We start from the raw sequence: 19745 nt of genomic DNA on the forward strand, positions 1-19745 counted from the left end.
AGTTAAATTCATAGAGTTAGCAGGACTGGATAGATTTTATTGTGTGACATCCTACGCCAATAGGACAAGAAAAAACACGCAAACATGACTCGCACCCAACAGCTGTCCTGTGGTAAGTGGTAAATTAGGGAAATAAATTAAATTAACGTATAATTACTGTTACGTGGACTAGCAAGCTGTATCATAAAAAAATTCAACCGCCGTGTTGCCTTTTTCTTTACAAACGTAACTCCTAACACACCCCGACCACATTTCCTCTTTACTAACGTATCTGTTACTCTGAAGCTTATCTTTTACATTACATTACAGTTATCGTTTTCCATGGATCCCTTGGAGAGGAGTCTCTGGGATGTGGAAAGAGTCAAAGGCGTTTTTTTTTATCTCAGATACTTGGATATTGTACAATTCTAATGCAGACAGAGTTACGAGCTATAGTCCTTGTGAAGATATTTATCGATGGAGTAGAAGGAGTTGGCCAGCAGTAAGTTCTTTAATTCACTCTGAGACCGATCTTTATCACTTACAAGACCTTTGATATGCTCTGGTAAGTTACTGAATATATGAGTATCTATATATTTGACTCCTTCTTGCGTATGTGTGGCTGAGGAAAGTGCGGTTGCAGTATATGGAGAGCAAATACACATCGTTGTCAACGATAAGAGAGCTATTAGTAGTTCTGAGGTGTGGGAAGAAGTGTAGAGTTTTGAAATGTAGAAGTCACTCGCTGCATGCGACTCGCTTCCACAGCAGTACTCGACCTGCGGTATTGTAATCCGGCCTGCCAACCGCACGTCTATCCGAGCATCGTCGCCAGTTATGACGCTACATCAGTATCCAATCGATCGCATGTAGCGCTCGATACGTGAAGGCATCGAAGTGGTATCGACATTTCTTTCTTCATAAGGTCTCTCACGCACAAAGAGTCTTCAGCTGGTTTTACGGTGGTTGTTATCTGAAACAGAGGCATAATTAAATGCGAAGAACGAGTTCCCATATTAGAGCTGGTGCCTCACGTCGGAACCACAAAGCAGGACAGTCGCAGCAGCGAATAAGAGACGTCGACGCAGACACGCCCTCAAGACGTTCCATACGCCGCCGCTGCTGGAAGAGTACTTACGATGACAGCATCGTCTTATTTGAAATCCAGCAGCGCGAGTTGTAGTAGAAGTCTGAACTATATCAAATTTTATAGTCAGTTGTACACTGAGATGAGACTGTCATTCTGTTTTGTGTCAAGTGATAATTTATAGAGTACAGTGACAGTAATAAATACATAAGTGATATTCCTATGGACATGATTTGTTTCCAAGTTAAGTATATTATGTTGTTCAAACTTTAATAAAGAAAGTAACGAGTTCGTTTGCGTGACCTTTCTCCGCAGAAAGCATAGAAAATATCTGTTTCGTGAATAATAAACGCGTTCTCTTGCTGCACTGTATTTTATTCTCCCATATGCGTTTCGCCTTTTTTTTAACTTTAAGGCATCATCGGTGGGATCTGTAACGATACGGTTGCGATATACTTATGTTTTGATGTGTATTATTCGTAGATTATGAAACAGTTCACTTCTCGCTTTTTATGTAAATAAGTGATTACTTATAGTTATTTATGTTTTTAGTTGGCATCGGTGTTTCCCCTCATCTGGTCGAAAAGCGGGATGAAAAATGTTCGAAGCACAAAAACATACTTATGTTTCGTAAGTAGAGCGATAGTGTGACCTCTATGTGACCAGATGAGAGGAAACACCGATGCTAACTAAAAACACGAAGAACCGTAAGTAATCACTTGTTTACGTAAAAAGCGGTAAGTGAACTGTTTTATGATCTACGAATAATACACATCAAAACAAAAGTGTGTCGTAACCGTATCATTATAAATATTACTGATGATCCCTTAAAGTGAAAAAAGACGAATCGCATCTGCGAGAATAAAATACAGTCCAGCAAGAGAAGGCGGTTTTTTTATTTACAAAACAAATATTTAATAAAGTGATACAATATTTTTTGTATCTTGTACCCTCCCGACCTCCTCTAGAAGTAAATCTAGGCTTGCTAGAGCCCAATACAGTGCCGACGCTTATGTTTAAAGCGGTTTTTTCGTCCAGCGCTACATTCAAAGTTAATCCAAGGACATACTAAGTGACAAGTTGAGCAGAACAAAGAGAGTCAGAACGATCGCGTTGACGTATGAAATATCTCCTGACAAAAATACATTAGACTACGCTTCCCTTTTTCCCTTTTCCGTGTTCAAATTGCCTACCACTCTGTTTACTTTGTAAGTTATCACGTACCCGCTTCCTGAGGTCAACTGTTCCGCTATAAAGATAGTACTTATTACATTAAAATTTTAAAATTTCCAGTTTTATCTTCCGGATGTAGTATAATGTGTTCACTCTTGTTTTTTGAGTCCATTTAACTGCTCGTTCTCGTTTCTCAAGATACGGGGTTCACAGATTACGAGAGCTGTACGGCCGTATTGTCAGTATTTAGGCGTCATTGACATAGATCGGATAGCCTTAAGTGTGTTAATGGGGACGAGCATCACTCGTTTGACTTTATCTAATGTGAAGTCTAGCGTACTCCCACTAGTTCTACAAAGCTGAAGTGCGGTTTATGTGTACATCTTGAGTAATAGACGTTTGAGTAATAGACGTACGAAACTATGGAAATTGTATGTTTGTCGTTTCCACCGGTATTCAGTTGCTGGAAATGGCGGATCATTGTTTCAGAAATTGTGTTACTTCAATAACAGTCGTACGTAACACGGACATCTTTGGCAGTACATTAACGGTTCAACACAGTGAAAGAAAATCTTTAACGAGTTGCAGAGGCCAAGAGTTAGAGGGCGTGTGATTCTATGATATGGTAAATACTTCTTTATATATCTACTGAGATATTTTGCTAAAATACCAAGTAAACGTGCTTATGGTGAGTGTAAGGTTATCGATAAGGCGTAGTTGTGTCCGACACGATACTCGTTATGAGTAATTCACGAGCTCAAGTCTCGTTACGTTTGATTTGCTGTGCTCTCTCTGCCAAATTCCACGCTTCTTTCAGTGAACATTACCTGCATTTTTCAAACTTTTCGAATATTTCTTTCCTGTTGTCACATTCACGGCGGAAATACCGTGTACTTGTTTCTGTCACGACTGTATTGGTTACTCGAGAACAGTAGATCGAAAAGTTTTTACGTCTGATTTCAGTGATCCGGTTGACCATTCTAGTGCTGTGATGTCACTTTATGCCGTTCTGTCACGGACACAGCTTAGTTTTTTTATCAGTCTTCTGATTGGGTTTGATACAGCCCGCCACGAATTCCTCTCCAACGTCAGCTTTTTCATCTCAGAGTAGCACTTGTAACCTACATCCTCAATTATTTGCTGGATGTATTCCAATCTCTGTCTTCTTCTATAGTTTTTAGCCTCTACAGCTTAAGCTACGAAACTATTTGACTTCGTGTGCCATCTTTCGGTATCCTTGCCGTATTCGTACATGATATACAGTGCCATAAATGTACGGAAACTTACTGCAATTTTAAAATTCTATTGATATTTTCTAGACGTGAACAAGTGAAAGAAACTTTAAAAAATTGTCTCATTTCACCAAGTGTACTTGAGTCTCCAAACTAAATGTCAGTGTATTAAAAGGAAATCACTAGGGCAAACAAACCCCAATAAAGTAAATTTTTATGTTTCAGGTATGTTTTTTCTTCAATTGCGACGCTAGCTACCCGAACCGTGAGTACACTTCTTAGGCTAACGTTGTTTACATTCATAAGTATATACAGTTGATGCTCTGACACTAGCATTTGTTTCTGAAACTTAACTCTTATCGGTGAGAGTAATTCATCATTATTATGAGAAGTGTCTTGGCAAACATAGTGTATATATTCCTACTCCTGTCACTTGCTATTGTTTTTCTTCTTAATTGTAAATAAGACAACAGCATACAAATCAATCGTAGTATATCTCCATCTAGATATAAGTGCGACGTCTGCAGGATTCTGAGCATGCGATTTTAGATTTGGGGTGATAGCTCACTGTTGATGACAAGGCTTAAAAACAATCTGAACAGACCGAAGAGCCAACGTGCGTGGACCGGAGCTGCGAACATTCTTATGGGACTGTGCACAAAAGACACCTTACGGAGGTATTTGTTGTGTAATTTGGCACATGTACAGGGAAGAGAAGGGCATGAGAACTGCGCAGGGAAAAATCAGCTTCATACAAGCTTCGTAAATGAAAAATTTTTGGGAGAGTGCAACAGACTTACGTCTAACATTTAACAATAACACAGCAACCAACAACTTCACTAGTAATGTTTAGAAAATGTTGTTACACAAGAAAGGATGGTTAAACTGATGTAGTAGATGAATGAAACGAATGAAACTTTAGCAGGTCTATAATGGAACTACTGGTGTTGTTATAGCACTCTATTTTACGTAAGTGGCAGTCAAATGGAAACGAGACAAATGGAAAAGTAAGTTAACTGTTTATTATTTCAAAGGTAATAACAATAACTGGTAATACATTCATCCACGGTGAACAAGACGGTCATTGCCTTCGTGGAAAAATGTTTGCGGTTGTCTACGGAACTGTGGTTCAAATGGCTCTGAGCACTATGGGACTCAACTGCTGTGGTCGTAAGTCCCCTAGAACTTAGAACTACTTAAACCTAACTAACCTAAGGACAGCACACAACACCCAGCCATCACGAGGCAGAGAAAATCCCTGACCCCGCCGGGAATCGAACCCGGGAACCCGGGCGTGGGAAGCGAAAACGCTACCGCACGACCACGAGATGCTGGCTACGGAACTGTGGTTGTGCCCAGACCCCTTCGTCCGAATCAAGTAAATCGTATGGGGAGGGATCAGGATTATGTGGAGGATGTGTAAGGACTTCCCTGAGAAACTTCTGCAGTTTAATCGAAACAACAGACGCTCCAGTTCCGGGAAATTCATGATGAAGTTTCTGTTGGACTGCAAGGGCCTGCTGCTCATTGAAATTCTGGAACACGGCGCCACAACTAGCGTACAGCGGTACATGGACACTATGCAAAAACTAGAGCGTGCCATCAAGTCCAAACGTCCAGGAATGTTCACGGACTGCATCATGCTGATGCAGGATAGTGCCCATCCACATGTTGCAAGAGTATTTCGAGTACGTTGCAGAAGTTTCGTTGCGAGACCCTTACACATCTTCCATACGGTCCCAGTCTCTCTCCATGCGATTTGCATATTTTTGGAGCCCAGAAGAAAGACATTCGTCGCCGTTGATTTGCTTCGGACGGGGGTACAATCATGGTTTAGCAGCCAACAGCAAACATTTTTCCACGAACGCAGTGACCATCTTGTCCCACAGTGGGGTAAATGTATAACAGTTACCCCATAACACTTTTGAAATCGTTCTAGGCGCTATAGTCTGGAATCGCGCGACCGCTACGGTCGCAGGTTCGAATCCTGCTGCCTCGGGCATGGGTGTATGTGATGTCCTTAGGTTAGTTAGGTTTAAGTAGTTCTAAGTTCTAGGGGACTGATGAACTCAGAAGTTAAGTCCCATAGTGCTCAGAGCCATTTGAACCATTTTACTTTTGAAATAATAAACAGTTTATTTCCTTTTTCTCCTTTTTTTCTTTTCACTTAACTGCCTCTTATATAATGACGAGCGACTGAATGAGAGAAACACTGCCAATCAGCGGCTCCTCATTTAATCGGCTCCAGAAAACACGGGGAACGTTGAATAGAGATGCTGATCCGTTCTACAGCAACTCACAGACACTGCATCGAACAGAGGCGAAAGTGTGGATCTCCCTCTCGACAGCATCCCACGCGTATTCCGTATGAGTGAAGCCAGATGATGTAGAGGCGAGGGCAAAATGTAACAAAGTAGCCTCATGTCTGTGAATGTGCATTGCATTGTTGAATGCACATGTCTTCATCAATGTTACTGAACAGAATGGTGCATATGGTCTACCATCCACTCACTGTACCATTCGGCTGCGAGATGGGAATGGGAGAAATTGACCGGTTAAAACCGAAACCGGTATTTTACTTTTGAATAGCCGGTATTTTTCGGTATTTCTTTGATCTAGGTTCTAAAAGGTGTTTTGTATTTTTACTAATAACCGACTAAAAAAATAAACGAAATATCAGTTAGCAATAGCGGAAGTGCTAAAATTTTTCGTTTTCCTGTAAACCTTTTTTAAAAAAGGAGTAATTTTTATTCGTAAAATTTGCATTGATTTGAAATATTCCGTTATTACAGAAAATGGGAAAAGCGGCCACTGCTATTTTAATAACAAAGCAACAAATACATGGCGTAAGACCTGTTACAGCATTGCGGAGACAGTACGTCCTTGTTGCCGTGTGTCGTGCCTTAAGGTACGCGTGTGCGTCCAGTGTGCAAGACTTACCCCCACGTGGTCTGTACGGTGGTTTCTCGCTGCAATCGCCGGACATCCGTTGTATTGCAGAATAGCACCAACCCTAGTCCGGAAACATTTTTGCAACTTCATGTAGCAATGAAGTATAATGCTTCATTTGCTTTATTTAAATGATTAACGATTTGTCTGTCATTTCCATGAAATAACGAGAGGATGGGAATTATGGTAACAGTAATAAATGAAAAATCTTACAACGATACATTTATAGTATAAAATAAAAACAGAAAGTAGCTGATTCGTTGCCTGCGTCTACATAACATACCTTTATCCTTGAAACGGATAAATTAACACGAAAAACGGAGTTCTTCAACCTCAACTTTTCACTCTTTAGCACTGACTATTTGTAATCCCCAAATAGTAATATGATCCCGTATTTACATGATTTTTGAGCAGACTTTCAAAAGAATTTGAATCAGTAGGAGAATACTGGTCACTTTTTATAATATTCAATTACTTACCACTTTTCGAGAAAAGCAACGAACGGTGGGTGGACCAAGTTTTTTTTATTTACCTGTTTAATTTAATATTTTGATACTATGCATCTTGAATGAGTCAAAATTTTTCAATATTTATTCGATTTCTGTATTTATTACAGGAAATAATAGGAATAAATAATCGAAAATCAGTTGTTTTTAGCGGTTTCAACAGTCCGATTAAACTGGCATAAAAGTGATATAACGGAAAACCGATTGTTTCAGCGATAACCACCATTCCTGCAACGAGATATGTAGCAGACGTAACAGAGTTTGCGTTTGAATTCCTATTAACCTTTCCTCCACCTCCTTTTAAATGAACTAGTGACATGTACTGCGTGCATGTGTTGGCATGTAACAGATTCGCCAGTCTAGGCTTACATTATTCCATGCATCAAGCTTCAACAACCTTTCCAATCTCATTACCCTGCGACGTGCGTACTGCACCGACAGTCAAAAGGGAAAATTGTTTCTGTAACGTTTGCATTTAACCAATCTTCGGGCTGAAGACCACAACAAGAGCAACCTCCGAAACTTAAGGAGATGTTTCTGGGTAATATGGTTGCTGAACGTTTCAGTATCCACTATTAAAGTGGCGAGTCTTATACTGTAGTGACTGTTCACTGCTACAGTGCGATAGAATCGATGACCCGCAATAGTTTTATTTAGATGGATGTACTCACGACCTAATGCCTACGAAAAGCCCGGTGTCTAATTGCCGGAGATGCACTGTTCGATGATAACGCTGTGAAAAAATGCAACATAACAACGCGTAGGATTGTGTGACAATCAGTCTAACGTCATATCACATATCAATCTCATCTCACGGACTATACAATCGTCAAGGTGACTGGAGCAGCTATTCTCTGACTTGAAAGCAACGTCTAATCCAGTTGCGCACCAGTACTTCATTATCTGAACTGATGCATTCGCTTCTGATAGCCAGATGGAGCTGACTACCCGATTTGGTAAAGAACTGTGATCATAAATTTCAAACACAAATGATTGTATATTTCTTTTATAGTTCATGGTAGACAGACGGTAGACAGACATATAACAGTAACCTGTTTAGATTTACTGTTTTGCATTCTCAGTCAAGACACTTGCCGTAATATTGTCATCAACGTCAGTGATGACACAATTACTGAAAGAACTGAAAGACTGAAAGGTTTTTGTTTGATTGGGCTATACTAGTATGGACAAGTCCTGCAATGCCATGTACAGTATATGAATGAGTGTAATTCATTTAACATGAAACTTCGGTTTGAGAAACAAGTACTCTTAGCAGACCATCATTGAGCTCCTGGTAATGCACTGGTGGTGTATTCGGTAGAAGTGGAGCTCGAATACCCCTCCGATCATCCGCATTTCTTTTTTCTTTTGGTTTGAGCACACAAAGAATCAAAGGAGACTTTTAGCATGTCATATATTATCGCTTTAAATATTGTTTCACGGCGGGAGACAAGTACTTGTGATTGCCAATAAATGAAGGGATTCAGCAGCAGCACCTTTTGCTCATGTGTAGTTTGCCGACTTGCTTGTCCAGTTTCGAGGCGTAGCAGGCAGGCTGCAACGCTATCGGTGGGCCCCCATCTCTGCTGTAGCGGCTCAGCTGGCTGCTTAATGTTCCCCTTCATGCCACCCACCCCCCCTCCCCTCCTCACCACTTACGTCACTCTCTCGTCCCCGCTTGCTCAGGAATGCTGCTGTCATAGTTCCACTGACAGAGAGACCACAGGGCCAACTTTACGTTCATTGGGGACAGCTTGGCAAGTTCATCTGATATTCCGACGTAATGCCACTTAGGAAAGAAGTCATCTGAGTTGTTGATGTCTTCAGACTGTTCATTCCAAGTGCCAGTATTCCTTTACCAGTGTTAATTATTGTGTATTTTACCATTTATGAATTGTCCATCCGGGGCTTACTGGCATTCATGCGTCTTCAACGTAGCGCATGTATCTCCAAACGTAATCGTGCTTTCGCATCTTGATACTAGCACGGGTTTCAGGCCTAGTTTGAGCGTTGATTCTTCATTGCTGGAATTTCGAAAAGGATTTCTTCTCTATCGTGCTTTGAATATTACTCCTCTTTGACACCTACATTAGGTTAAGGCAAATAGTGTAAAATTTATAGACCCATCTTCATCTAATTCAATGTGTAATGATATATTTAATACCTTTTGTGTACTAACTAAGATTAAGACAAATTCTTGCATGTCTACTTAACATCTTTCCTGTTTTACACATTCAGAAATAAAAATTTCTCTGTTGTGATCAAACTTTTCCTGACTTATATCGATACAGAACAAATTGCTATTATTCATACGACACGTTTGTGTATTGTCCCGCGCACATGGTATCTCCGAGAACATATTCGGCAGTATTGGCTGGCAGTATCGTGTCTCCGCGACTCGTGCGGAGACACGCTTCAGAATAGCGTCACTGCTTCTAAGTGCCGCTGACTCTTTTTGCACTGGTTCCCACGTCCCCCGACTACGTCTACCTCTCAAACCCTCCGAACCACCCTACTGAATCCACAGGTCCCACAGGGACCTGGACTGGTTGACACCAATCTCGTTGCTCCACATTACTGACCCATATAGTAGAGAGTGAAGCATTGTGGTTATCAAAAGCGATATCTCAACACTGCCTCTGAAGCCTGCCCCCTTTAGTGGGTGTTTTCTAGAGAATGGGTTCTTATATGCCTCCTGAGCGTGTAATATAAACATAATCGCGAATGACATCTTTTGTAGCCTTAGTTTGCTACTGAAGAGCTTGAAACTATTTTAGTAAAAAGGGCCGTTTCCTTAACGCAATCTGCTCAATGCCTTCTCGGTGGCTTGTACAGGGTGGTAACGGGAAAGAATACATTGGCAATCCTGCCGAGATGTAAATGTGCTCGCACCATCTACTGCATCTAATCAGACACACCTAGTTCAGTATGGAACGTTGCTCAGCGGAGGTACTTATTGAGACAGTGGAGGACTTTGTCGTGTGCAAAATGTTACGGCTGTCCAACGCGCAATGTACTGTAGAAGAGCCCCCCATTCCCGTGTTCCCGATAGAAGAGCAACATCTAGGTGATTAGAACAATGGCGTGAGACGAAATCTGTGACGAAAGTGAAGTACATGCGTTCTGAAACGACAGTTCAGACGCTGGAAAATATCCGACGAGTTGGTGCACCTCTGCAACGAAGCCTACAGCAGATCTGTTCATTGCCATTCCGGAACATTACAAATCGCAAGCACGTCTTGACACAGGAGAGCGAAACAGGATTTAAAGTTTCATCTTTGTAAGCTGCAAGTGACTCAACAGTTACGGACAGGGATAAAGTGAGTAGCCGCAATTCCACACAAAACTGCTAGACCGATTATTGTTGTCTAAATGCAATATGGTTTCAGCAAAATAGAGCTACAACCAAGTGGCTCGTAATTCAATGAATAAACTGAGGCGCCCCTTTCCACATCGAATACTCTCATGATTTTGTGATATCCCTCGACCGGTGAGATCACCTAATCTTTTCAGCTCATGATGTTCTTCTGTGTGGTCATCTCAAGAACAAAGTATTTTGACGGCGGCTTCACAATACGGTTTGTCTACGTATCGGCAGTTACAAACACATTTAAATAAAACATCTTGACGTAATCGCGCTTTTTTTACTTGTTAGCAGTATTTCCCATATCATGTAATGTAATGCGTCGTTTCAAGTAAAGTAACGTGATAACATTTGTCATGTCGTGCTGTATGACACAAGAAGTCATTAAAGTTTAGGGCGCATGCATGTTAACTCTGCGATACTTCCTGTTATACATCACCAGAAAAAAATCGTAACACCACAAAATAATTAATGCGGAGTAATTAAATTCCGGGAATACATTTGACTGGATAACATATGTAAGTGATTAACATTGCCAGATCATAGGTTAATGTAAGTGCGAGGTAAGCCATTGCAAATAGGAAATGCTGATACATTAATAACTGGTGTAACCACGAAAATGCTACATGCAAGTATGCAAACGTGCATCCATTGTGTTGTACAGGTGCCAGATGGAGTTCCACTCCTGTTTCACTTGGTTGGTCAATACAGGGACGGTGGTTAATGCTGGTTGTGAATGACGCTGTCATTCTCGTCCGATGATGTCGCATATGCGCTCAATTGGAGACAGACCTGATGATCGAGCAGGCCAAGATATCATGTCGACACACTGTAGAGCATGTTGGGTCACAACAGCGGTATGAAGGCGAGCGTTATCCTATTGGAAAATACCCCTGGAATGCTGTTCATGAGTGCTAGCGTAACATGTCGAATCACCAGATTGGCGTACAAATTTGCAGTCGGGTTGCGTGGAATAACTACGAGAGTGCTCCTGCTGTCATACGAAATCACACCACAGACCATAACTCCAAATGTAGGTCCAGTGTGTCTAGCACGCAGACTTGTTGTTTGCAGGCCCTCGACTGGCCTCCTCCTAACCAAGGGCACCGAGGCAGGAACAGTTTTCAGCAGAAAACACAACAGACCTCCAGCCTGTCTTCCAATGAGCTTTCGCTTGACACCACCGAAGTCGAAAATGAGGTGGTTTGGGGTCAGTGGAATGCGCGCTACAGGGCGTCTCGGTCGCAGATCTCCTTGAAGTAACCAATTTATACAAATAACAGTTCGTTGTGTAACTGTGGTGCCAACTGCTGCTCAAATTGCTGCTGCAGATGTAATACCATGCGCCAGAGCCATACTCCAAACACGAAGGTCTTCCCTCCTCACGATAACACCACGTGGCCGTCTGGAGCCCGATCATCTTGCGTCTGTACATTCTTGTGACTACCGCTGGCAGCAGTCACGTACAATGGCTACATTCCTGCCAAATCTTCCTGCAGTATCGCAGAAGGAACATACAACTTCTCGTAGTCCTATTACATGACCTCGTTCAAATTCAGTGACGTGTTGATAATGGCGTGTTTGTCGCCTTACAGACATTCGTGACTAACCTCAACTCACCACGTCCAATCTCAGTGGTAACTAACGCTCACAAGTTTTTTTTTTATTTTTTAAATTTTTTTTTTTTATTCCACTGCCCCATATGGGCAGGGGAGAGCTGTCAGCGGCACAATCCGCCGCTCTTCAGCGGAGTGACATGACAACTAAAACAAGAATAAAATGTTACATATATAAGGCGATAAACGCCCACAAGCGTTACAGCGGGCATTTCGAGCAAACCTGATAAGCAGCTTCATCGTGGCGCTGCTAGCGCCAGTCTTACGCGTCTGGCGCGAAATTTGAATAGGTGTTGCGGTTCTATTTCCGTCAGTGCAGATGCACCCCCACTCTTGGATACGTCCTATTGTAGAAGCATCCTACTTTCTAGCAGCACAAAACTTTTGTCCTTTTGTTCTTACACCCTTCACCATACGTGTAGGAGAAGGAGGATCTAAGAGCTCGCTGCGCTGGGGAAGTATGGTCAACTCATAAAAAAATACCGAATATGTCAAGATATTTTTATTTAAATCCTTTTGTAGCTGGCAAATAATTCTAAAAGCAAGTTCCCTTCTTTTACATCCCAAACTCTGCCCAGGACATATTCGCCTTTTTTCGTGCTATGGTAGGAGCATTTTTCATTTCGATTCCCAATATTACTCTAATTCTGACTTTTTATCCGCTATAACTTGGGCAACCGATATTGACGAGCATCTACTGATGTGGTATAGGCTCTCTTTATGTTTTTCGAGTCATGTCGTTATATCGTGGCAACGGATAAAGTTTTCACAAAGCAACAGGATGACTATCAATTACATGTATTTGTCTAGCTTCTTAGAAAATTCGAACCGATCCGGATTAAAACCTTGAAATGGCGCGCGTAAAAAAGAAAAAAACTGACAACAATCGTGTTTCTTGCAAGTAAAATCCGAATGAAGCTAGATTTTTGAAATCGAGTTTATCGTAAGAATGCATTTTTTATTTGTCTGATTCACTTTAAATCGTTTCCGCGCATTCAGTTCTACATCTACATCTACATCTATACTCCGCGAGCCACCTTACGGTGTGTGGCGGAGGGTACTTATTGTACCACTATCTGATCCCCCCTTCCCTGTTCCATTCACGAATTGTGCGTGGGAAGAACGACTGCTTGTAAGTCTCCGTATTTGCTCTAATTTCTCGGATCTTTTCGTTGTGATCATTACGCGAGATATATGTGGGCGGTAGTAATATGTTGCCCATCTCTTCCCGGAATGTGCTCTCTCGTAATTTCGACAATAAACCTCTCCGTATTGCGTAACGCCTTTCTTGAAGTGTCCGCCACTGGAGCTTGTTCAGCATCTCCGTAACGCTCTCGCTCTGACTAAATGTCCCCATGACGAATCGCGCTGCTTTTCGCTGGATCATGTCTATCTCTTCTATTAATCCAACCTGGTAAGGGTCCCATACTGATGAGCAATACTCATCAAACGAATTTTTCATGCTACATTTAACTCGACCTTAAACCAACGGATAAAGATTACGGGGTGAAAAAAATTCAAATTTTGAATACCCATTTATCTCCCTTCGTCCAACGTTTTCAGCCGATTAGTTCAAGTTTAAAATATAGAAGAGGCACGATTCAAAAACCTCCCAGAGGAACAGATTTTTTTACCCAAAAAATCGCAACGAAGCAAGATTTTTTCAAACGGTTGAAACTCATGTCAAGGTTGGATACACTGGTGGACCAACTTTGAACCACTAGTCCCGCCACAGACCTGAGTGCTTTTGCACGTAAAATCTGAACGGTGCGCATACAAATGGTGCCATAGCTGACCATTAATTTCAGCCCTATGAAAATCTTTTGCAAGAGAAATTAATAGATTCGCAAAATCTGCTTGGGAGGCAGCTCCGATTCGTCGTTCAAACCTTTCTTAACATACTGCAACGTAGCTACAGTGCAAGTGCCTTTATACCTGTGCGCCTTGGCGGCTAGTCGCCCTGCGGCTGTAGCTTGCCCTACACGGAAGTAGAGGCGCCCAGTGTGAGCACAGGTGTGAAAGGAATCACACTGACGCATATGTGGAGGAAGAGCTGTGCACCTGCACGCGAGCCTCTGCTTGCAGCTACAGCTGCACGGCGACTAGCAGCAAAGCGCTCAGGCGAAAACGCACATTGAGACAGACATTCGAATGTATATACAAACTGCCGCTTTTATGGGCTAAACCAAAAACGTCTCACCCCATGTTTTGCTAGTCCAAATAGGAACCGAGCACCAAGACCCCCAAACTAGGGATGGTAAAAACTGCCCGGTTAAAATAGATACCGGTATTTATGTTCCGAATAGCCGCCAGTTTTCGATATTTTTTTGGTCTCTATTACAATAGGTTCAAATGGCTCTGAGCACCATGGGACTTAACTTCCGAGGTCATCAGTCTCCTAGAACTTAGAACTACTTAAACCTAACTAACCTAAGGACGTCACACACATCCATGACAAAGGCAGGATTCGAACCAGCGACCGTAGTGGTCGCGCGGTTCCAGAATGTAGCGCCTAGAACCGCTCGGCCACCCCGGCCGGTCGATTATAATAGGGGTTTTAATTTTTTACTAATAACCGGGTAATAAATCGAAGTATCAATTAGCAGTAGCAGCCGTGCTAAAGTTTATTGTTTTTAAATAAAGCTATTTTAAAGTAAGATCAATTTTTATTCGTAAAATTTGCATTGGTTTGACATACTATGTTATTATAGAAAATGGAAAAAGCGATCGATGCTATTTTAATAACAATGCCGACAGAAACGAACAACAATTACATTGCATACGAATTGGTACAGCGTTGCGTGGACAATAGTGTACATGGGGCGTGGCCTATTAGATGATACGCGTGTACAAGCAATGTGCAAAACTTGCCCCTTAGGGTCTGCATAGTAGTTTCTCACTGTCGTCATCGGACATAAGTTGTATTACAGAATGGCAGCATTCCTGGTCCGGAAGCATTTTACAGCCGGCCGCGGTGGCCGAGCGTTTCTAGGCGCTTCATTCCGGAACCGCGCGACTGCTACGGTAACAAACTTGCGATAATATATAAGGAGAAAACTTAATAGTTCATTCGTAGTCTCTTTATCTGCTTGTAACCCCGTGAAAACCGACAAATTAATACTAAAATTAGAGTTCTTCAACCTCAGTTTTCACCCTTTAGCACTGACGATTCGTAATGACCAAATACTGGTGTGATCCCCGATTACAACAAGATTTTTGAGCAGAGTTTCAGAAAATTAAAATCAGTAGGAGAATACTGGTGATTTTTTGTAGTAGTGAACCACTTATCACTTTTCGAGAAAAGCAGTGAGAAGTGCACGGATTAAGTTTTATTTATTTATTTTTTATTTCTGTTTAGTGTAATATTTTGATTCATGCATCTTGAAACTGAGCCAAAATTTTTCAGTCTTCCTTCAGTTTCAACGTTTATTACATAAAATAACAGGAATAAAAAGCCGAAGGTCAGTTGTTTGAAAAACCGGTTATTTTGAGCGGTTTTAACAATCCTGTTAAATTGGAGTTGAAAAAAAAAAGAAAAAAGATACAATCGGAAACAGATTGTTTCAACGATAACCGCCGTCCCTACCCCAAAACGCAGCTGCTTCAGATATACATTCCTGGAAATGGAAAAAAGAACACATTGACACCGGTGTGTCAGACCCACCATACTTGCTCCGGACACTGCGAGAGGGCTGTACAAGCAATGATCACACGCACGGCACAGCGGACACACCAGGAACCGCGGTGTTGGCCGTCGAATGGCGCTAGCTGCGCAGCATTTGTGCACCGCCGCCGTCAGTGTCAGCCAGTTTGCCGTGGCATACGGAGCTCCATCGCAGTCTTTAACACTGGTAGCATGCCGCGACAGCGTGGACGTGAACCGTGTGTGCAGTTGACGGACTTTGAGCGAGGGCGTATAGTGGGCATGCGGGAGGCCGGGTGGACGTACCGCCGAATTGCTCAACACGTGGGGCGTGAGGTCTCCACAGTACATCGATGTTGTCGCCAGTGGTCGGCGGAAGGTGCACGTGCCCGTCGACCTGGGACCGGACCGCAGCGACGCACGGATGCACGCCAAGACCGTAGGATCCTACGCAGTGCCGTAGGGGACCGCACCGCCACTTCCCAGCAAATTAGGGACACTGGTGCTCCTGGGGTATCGGCGAGGATCATTCGCAACCGTCTCCATGAAGCTGGGCTACGGTCCCGCACACCGTTAGGCCGTCTTCCGCTCACGCCCCAACATCGTGCAGCCCGCCTCCAGTGGTGTCGCGACAGGCGTGAATGGAGGGACGAATGGAGACGTGTCGTCTTCAGCGATGAGAGTCGCTTCTGCCTTGGTGCCAATGATGGTCGTATGCGTGTTTGGCGCCGTGCAGGTGAGCGCCACAATCAGAACTGCATACGACCGAGGCACACAGGGCCAACACCCGGCATCATGGTGTGGGGAGCGATCTCCTACACTGGCCGTACACCACTGGTGATCGTCGAGGGGACACTGAATAGTGCACGGTACATCCAAACCGTCATCGAACCCATCGTTCTACCATTCCTAGACCGGCAAGGGAACTTGCTGTTCCAACAGGACAATGCACGTCCGCATATATCCCGTGCCACCCAACGTGCTCTAGAAGGTGTAAGTCAACTACCCTGGCCAACAAGATCTCCGGATCTGTCCCCCATTGAGCATGTTTGGGACTGGATGAAGCGTCGTCTCACGCGGTCTGCACGTCCAGCACGAACGCTGGTCCAACTGAGGCGCCAGGTGGAAATGGCATGGCAAGCCGTTCCACAGGACTACATCCAGTATCTCTACGATCGTCTCCATGGGAGAATAGCAGCCTGCATTGCTGCGAAAGGTGGATATACACCGTACTAGTGCCGACATTGTGCATGCTCTGTTGCCTGTGTCTATGTGCCTGTGGTTCTGTCAGTGTGATCATGTGATGTATCTGACCCCAGGAATGTGTCAATAAAGTTTCCCCTTCCTGGGACAATGAATTCACGGTGTTCTTGTTTCAATTTCCAGGAGTGTATTTATTAAGTGCTTCCGCACTATAACGATTGGTATCAATATACGCTAATACTCATAATAAAGAAATGAAAATCCGGTACTTCCCGTGGACAACCCTGTACTTGTAACTCCCATGAAGAAACGCCCGAATGGGCGGGGCGGTTTAGGCTTTCTTGTGACCCCAGAAAGTGCTATCGCACTGTCGCATTGCCGCGCGGGGTAGCCGCCCGGTCTCAGGTGGCTTGTCACGGTTCGCTCGGCTCCCCCCGTCGGAGTTTCGGATCCACCCTCGGGGATGGGTGTGTGCGTTGTCCTTAGCGTAAGTTAGATTAAGTAGTGTTTGAGCTTAGGGACCGATGACCTGAGCAGTTTGGTTCCATAGGATCTTACCACAAATTTCCAAGACGCATATTAATCCGCGTGGAACACAGATTCCCGCTGTAAAAAAAGTCGGGAGCGTTCCCGCGGGTGTGGGTGTGCGACTGTCTGCCTGTGACGCGTACAAAGCGAGGCGGAGGGCCGCGCTGTGGGAACGGTTTCAGCGTCTGGCCCGCTCGGCGCGTGTGGCTCATCAGGCGGCTGATGAAGCCAGCCCCATGCGACCCCTAATTGATGAGTTCCCGGCGACGCGCGGGGTGCTGCCTAGCCACCCCTCCAGGCTCAAAAACGCCACAGGGAGGGCGCAGCACGCCGCCGGCTTTATACGGCATCGCGGCGGATCATCATTGTTTGGCTTGGATATCGTGCGGCCGTATTACATTACAGATCACAGCTATTCTCTTTTTACCCCCCCGAAGAAATATCGAGTGGGGTGGCTGCGAAGGAGGGTTGAAGATGATATACAACCAGCTCGCCAGCTGCCCTTGGCCGTTGGATCGTGATGCATTGCAGCTGGTGGCCTGATTTAATTTAAATCTGGCGTACGACGTCTGCAATCACGTATAAACGGTGGTGGGAAGTGTTTAATGAACCCCTAAAGACAGGGTATAAATACATAAAATTTTAGTGCGGCGCTTATGGAGGGCAGTTAAGGCAATGAATGAAATCGCCTTGTTGTGGAAGGAATAGGGCCAACACACCGATCACTAACGCCGCACAAGAACAGTGTTTGACTTGCTGTAAGGGTGTCTGTTGTTTTAATAATTTGCTCATTCATTCATTCGTCGTGGTCAAGAAAGATAACCCACATGGACGTGTAGCGGGCGAAGATATACAGGGTGATTGCAATTTAACTTTCGCTACTTGAGCTTGTTTAGACGAAAAACTATTTACAGAATGGGTACCCAACTTCATAGGAATGATGCTCAGACTTGCACTGCAGGATTTCCATTGGTGCCATGACATGCCGTTTGGCATACCACTGATACGGCGATGTAGTTTGAAACGCAAGCACCAGTGTGCATTACAACTGCAGACAGTCAACAATGATCTGGACAACGTGTGCAGGGCTTTACTCGTAAAGCTGTTTTATCAAAACAACAGCAACAGTGCTGCTGTTTGTAACACGCCCGGGAGTACGAATGGGTGGGGAATACTTTTTACTGGTTGTCGTTTCTGCTTTTCTTGACCGCACGCCCTGTCCACACCACGTACCTGGTAATCCCGCGGCGGTGCGATTGTTCTGCTCCACACTGCTGCTGGCTTGCCTGAAATTATCTATCGAAATATGCAAGCGGGTTTACGGGGAGCCACTCAACGTTAAAACGCAACTCTGTTCGACGTCTGGTATGAACAACTATATTTTGAGACGATTGAAGAAGATCGCAGGTTGCACTGTTTACATTCTAATTCATAAGTGTTTATCCCAGTTAATGGATGATTACCAGTCCACAATATCACTCAGCGCGTGTACGCGTCACTGACACGACGCGGGTGATCGTTGATGATGCGGAAACCGAATGATCGAACGAAAGTTCTTACGCTCGTCACACATACAGATATCTGGTAATAGTTCTACTTGACACTAGTAATGATATAACACTGTTCGTAAAGTTAATTTTTTCAGTTCTCAGTTCTCACTTGTACGAGCGTGCGCGTAACCGTCGCGGCGCGGCTGATTGTTGATAATGCGGGAGCGCGGTGATCGAACGCACGTCCTCACGCTCGCAACAATACACTGCCACTTGTTTGCACTCTTTTATAGTAACTAGTATTACCGATTCACATTAGTTCCTTCTTGGAGACCGAACACGGCGCGGATGATTGATACTGTACGGTACGACATGCAACGAGAGGATACACAAAATACGTTATCAGCAGCACTGCTCATATTTAAATTACATCTTGACGCACCTTCCTCGGAATCACTTCCATATTTCATCACTTTACTGTAATAGCACTTGTAGCAACACTTCGACTTCCATACTAACAATGCTTCTTACATGCAGAGCTATCCACAACACAACATAACAGTTCGGTGTCCCGCGCTCGACTCTCTACAGACGCGGCTACCCCCAAAGATACTCCACAACTGAGCCAGCGATATGACAATACGCTTACATGCTTTTGCGAGCATCGACGCATTATAGGAATGCGGAGAGCTCCTCTTTCCGCACCTGGGTTGATGAACATGATTCGGAAGTTCGAATTAACTGGCGATTTAGGCTTCTGGGAATGGCCGACGGTCAGTAGCACTACAAGTTGTTGAAGAAGTTGCTGCTGCCATGGCTGGGAATGCTAAACACAGTGTGCGATCTTCAAGCAGTGAACGAGCTGTGCCACGACAGTTGAAGGTTCCCTAGTCGACAGCTGTTTCGGGCAGTAGTAAAGCTATCTCCATTGCAGTTGCAGGCTGTCGGGAACGCAGATGGTGGTCACACTGAGCA

The sequence above is a fragment of the Schistocerca serialis genome, chromosome 2, assembly GCF_023864345.2.
Source record: "Schistocerca serialis cubense isolate TAMUIC-IGC-003099 chromosome 2, iqSchSeri2.2, whole genome shotgun sequence".
Classification (NCBI taxonomy): Eukaryota; Metazoa; Arthropoda; class Insecta; order Orthoptera; family Acrididae; genus Schistocerca; species Schistocerca serialis.